This window comes from Austrofundulus limnaeus, unplaced genomic scaffold (genome assembly GCF_001266775.1).
Source record: "Austrofundulus limnaeus strain Quisiro unplaced genomic scaffold, Austrofundulus_limnaeus-1.0 Scaffold135, whole genome shotgun sequence".
NCBI lineage: Eukaryota > Metazoa > Chordata > Actinopteri > Cyprinodontiformes > Rivulidae > Austrofundulus > Austrofundulus limnaeus.
The window spans coordinates 419,323-424,147 of NW_013952537.1; the positions used below are offsets into that span (position 1 = coordinate 419,323).

Here is a 4,825-nt window from a genome sequence, read left to right on the forward strand (position 1 = left end):
CAGCATAGCAGTTTATCCAAACACTGTTTCATAAACACTTCACTTTGCACTTCGTTTATTATTATTGTTATTATTTTATTTTATTTTTTTACAATTTAATGTTTTTTGTGCATAGAAATACCAGCAACAGCAGCTAGCTGCAGCCTTTCTCTGGGCTTCAGGAGGATTTTCATAAAATAGCTGCCAGAATATCCATCTGATGCAGTTTGAAGACCATCAAAGCTTGTATGCAGGCCGACTTAAGGAGCTTCAAAAATCAGTAAAACTGTATTTAGCAAAGACAGGAGTGGTGTGGCAGCAGGAAAAGCTTACAGAACTTGAAAAAAAAAAACATGGAGGCAACACAAGAGAGTAAACCAGAAGCAGTGTCTTCACTGATTTCAGAGGTTGTAAGGACTGAGCGAGGGAAATGGGAAACAGCTGAGCTTAACGAGACAGGGAACAGGTGTGAGTGGGCGTGGCCAGACTAAGGAGCAGGAGCTAAATCGAAGAAGTGAAAAACTGAACAGATGGTAAACGAGAACACAGCGGGACAGAACACAGAAAATAAAGCAAAAACTAATAAACTCAACAAAAGATCACAACACAATACAGATACAAACAGAYGGCAGTGCAAAGGTTTCCAAAATATACTCATAAATTGTACACACTAACATTTTTTAGATTAAAATTTGTTAGATGGCAGCTATCCACCTTGATTGAACTCGCTGTTAGCCTTATCAACTCCTTTTCAACTCCTTTTCTCCAAACTGAGGTCTTACAAAAAGCTATCTTAAACAGGTAAGATATTATTGTTCATACTGTTTCCACAGAGCCCCACCAGAAAAAAAAATCCAAACAATGAAGTCATTGAGATGAACAGTGTTTTTCTCATTGAAAAGCTGCTCTCAGCGGGCCCGTTAAACACAGACACACCGGTGCTTTAACTGCTCACATGACCTCCACATGCAGCGTTTCACACTATATCTCACCTTTCTGTCTTCTTTAAACTAATTCAGCATATTTAAATTCATTAGTGCAGCAGCAGAGAGGGGCAAAACGTGCTTCATAATTCACAGAAACATGCACATAAGTTCGCAACTCTCAAAACACACACACACACACACACACACGTGTGTGCGTGCACACCAAAACACACAATAAGTGGAGCAGATTACATTCTCCCCAGGACTTGACTTGCATTAAAGTTTAAATGTGTTCAATTTGGACAGTCCCAATATTAGAGTGGAGTATCATTACCCACCTTATTGGATGAGTCTGAGCAGAATAGATTTCTCCTGATGAGATGAAGAGGCCTCAGGCACACACACACACACACACACACACACACACACACACACACACACACACACAATTATTCGCACCATCTTTCACACTCACGCATGTGAACAGATGAAAAAAAGCTTGTCTGTAATTTTTACAAACTGCACATAGTGTGTATTTATATTGTAGWTGAAAAAATCATGCTTGTGTAAAAATATAAATGAGGATTTTAAGAATGGACTAAAAATCATTTGCATGGTGAATATATAATATTCTTGATATTTGCACAGCAACTCAAGAATGAGCTCCAAGATGTGGAGGAACTAACGGTTGTCTCAGTGAAATGTTATAAAATAACAGATTAAAACTCAAAGTCTGCAAAGCTAAACTTAGAGTACCAGAGCAAAGATTATTTAGACTAATAAAACAGAAAATCTGCCACTAGGAGTTAAAAAGGACAACGTGAGACAACAAATTTCTGCTGACTCATGTCTTCAGCTGATCCAGGATCTTTTTGTTTTTTAGAATAACTAAAGAATATTTTAAATGTATTTTTTTCAGTGTTGAAATTAGTTCAGAAAAACATTATGTCTTAATCTAACAAAAATGTTGCTATATTATAGGTATAATTTAATTGGTACTTTCTATGTTAATTTTACTACATCTGTACTGGTAACAAACATTTCTGATGAAAACAAACAAACAAAAATTACCGCTACTTTTTAAAAAATGTTTTTTCCCGTCAGTTTAGGGGGTTGTTATCCAAGTACAAATTTGTAGGTTTACACTTTATAATTGTTACAAATTACCATGAGATATCATAAGCACCAAAATCCCATTAAATTAAACAAACTACAGAAATGAAGCAAAAACAGTTAGTTTTAATCACTGTGTTCTGTTCATCTTACATAAAAGGTTATCTCTCCTAAAATTAACTTTTACAATAATATTAAAACCAATGTTTTCTTTGGGTATCATTTTTCAGGCAGTTGCATATATAAAAAGTTTGCACCTAAAAAAACATTTTTATTAGTGTCTGAAAGTGTTTTGTACAATTAATTCTTTCAAAAACACTTTAAACAAAGCATTTTTCAAGGAATTATTTTTTATTGGATGTTTATTGGATGTTCGGTGAAATAACTTTTAATTATGTTTGGAGAGTGGGGTGGGGTGTTTATGTATTTTTATTAATTGCAAAATGTTTTATTTTATACTATTATAATTTTTCTATTTTTTTCTTATTTTTATTACTGTTGGATGTGGTTTTGTTTTTATTATCTGGAGGACTACAGATGTAAATTAGCCTTAAGGCTAAATCTGGTGCAATGCAACAAATGTTTTTATGTTTATGTTTTAATTGCATATTGTCCAAATAAACAAATTCATTCATTCATTTATTCATTCGTTTTTTAGAACCSCACCCCCACCCCCACCCCGAAAAATAAAACCAAAAAGAGCTAAGGTGAAAACAGTCTGTAAACACAAACTTTTTCTGTCTTTGTTTATTTATTTCAATTTGTATTCAGACCTAGAAGATGCTAAAAGTCCATATGTTTGAACGCCTGTTTGTGCTTCTCATTAAAATGAAAACTGTGGTTTTTTTGTGAGGAAATTCTTAGATTTTTAGAAACATTAAGTTTTAAAACTTTTTTTTTTGTATTTTGGTGATGTTAATGTGGACTCTCTTGCCACCTAGTGGTGAGGCATTTGCATTACAGGATTTTTACTAAAAATCAGTAAAATTGTATTGTTTTTTTAGCAACTAAATGGTGAACATGAGGCCTGTATATCAAATAGAGTAGGTTGTTTATACTGTGGGTAGATAGTTATCATTATTAAGATTGTTTAATCGTGAGAAGAGGGAGTTATCCCAGTTGGCAAACAGCGGAAGGTGAGGTCCAACTCTGCTCTTAAATAAAACCAACTACGACTGCTCAGACTCAAAACCAGATATTATTTCTTCACTTTGATCAAAGTAATGGCTTTAAGGTTTAAAAATGTTGTTCTGTATCCATTACATTACCCCAATATCTTTGTGTTTGAGCTAATAAAAATGCTAATTTCGAGTCAGTRTATATTTGGCTCTCAACATCTTTATTTTTCTGTCTGTGAATACTGTATAAATGTGACAGATTCATTTCAAATAGTAATAAGATCTTGAAAATGGGAGTCCGTGTTCCGTGTAAAGATCACACACGGTGACAGATCAGAGGGGACTGGATAATGCAGGGAGGAAGTCTCCACCAGGATGGAAAAATGAACTGTTCTTAGCCGTCTCCTTCGCTTTTTATCCACTTAGGGTGGCGATGAAGAAGTGGTTTTGTCCTTCCCTCACCTCCACCTGCCTCCTCTGCTGTCTCACACGCCTCCTTTTAAAATAATATCTTTTTCATTCTCTGTTTCTAGCCATCCTCCCTGCACACACACCCTCCCCCCTCCCATCCATAACTATTATCTTTTGGTCTTCTATCCCACCCCTCCTCCTCCTCCTCTGTCCTTCTCCCTTCGTTCATTTGTTCTCCACTCTTTGGTTCCCTCTCCTCACTTTGAGCGAAATAGATTTTCAATTACGTGTTGAGTGCCTGGAAGCTTCTATATTTCCCAACCTGACCCCAATACAGCTGAAGTGATGCCCCACGCAACAGGAACGCACACCCACACACACACACACACACATACATATATCAACACCAGACACACACATCTGATACACTTCCGCCTCCACTTACAGCCTAATGGAGTGGAGGAGAGGCTGCAGGATGTCTTCAGTGTCCCGCACAAAACCAGTACCTGAGACACACTGAGACATGTTGCATAAGTCTTCATTGACAGAATCAGATAGCAGGGAGAGCATTTGAGTTTTCTCACAACTGTAGCTTTTATTTTGTAGGTATTATAATAAAGTCTGCATGTTTTAGCTCTGAAACCTAAAGAGATAAATAATTGGGATAAGATTTTATGAAGAATTAACAGCTTACCTGCTGTAGATAGCTTCTTGAAAAAATGTCAACTTTGAAGAAATGGAGTTGAGTGGATTAAGCACAAACAGCTAATCTGCAACATGCTGCTGTCTTAAAGCAATTCCAACCCTAAATAAAGCATAACCAATTATGCAGTTGCTGTTTTATAAACCTTTAAAGCAGGGGTGGGCAATGCTGGTCTTCAAGGGCCACTATCGTTTATATTTTACTTGTTTCTCTTCTCTAACACACCTGGTTCAGTGACGACAAGTTCTGCAGAAGCCTGTTAATCACCTATTCATTCAGATCAGGTGTGCTGGAACAAAGAAACCCCTAAAACGTGCTGGATAGTGGCCCTCCAGGACCAGGATAGTCTGCCTCTGCTTGGTTTTCTGGCAGAAATAATGTGGCATTGGTGCTGGAAGTGCTACAGCTAGCAGCCACTGCAACTAGGTGCACCGTAGAATGTTGTGTTAATGTTCAATGAGCGATGTTGATCAAGAAGCTGTGTTTTAGAATTGCCTATCAGTTCACAATCATTTTTGCTATTTAATATAGTTTACTATGTTTATTTATTTATTTATTTATTTATTTATTTATTT

At 36.3% G+C, this 4,825-nt stretch overlaps 1 long non-coding RNA gene across 4 annotated transcripts in view; it reads right to left on the bottom strand.

Annotated features, from left to right (window-relative positions):
- The window catches only part of LOC106522690 (uncharacterized), a 7,050-nt gene extending 2,479 nt beyond the window's left edge, over positions 1 to 4,571 (bottom strand). The window contains exons 1-3 of one of the 4 annotated variants that reach the window (XR_001310815.1): positions 4,476 to 4,571; positions 4,242 to 4,352; positions 3,993 to 4,063 (exon numbers count right to left, since the gene is read on the bottom strand). This is a non-coding gene — a long non-coding RNA (uncharacterized LOC106522690). Of the gene's footprint in view, positions 1 to 3,992; positions 4,064 to 4,241; positions 4,451 to 4,475 lie in introns of those variants that run through there. The other 3 variants (XR_001310814.1, XR_001310817.1, XR_001310816.1) reach the window with 3 other exon arrangements.
- Between the last annotated feature and the right edge of the window lie 254 nt (positions 4,572 to 4,825).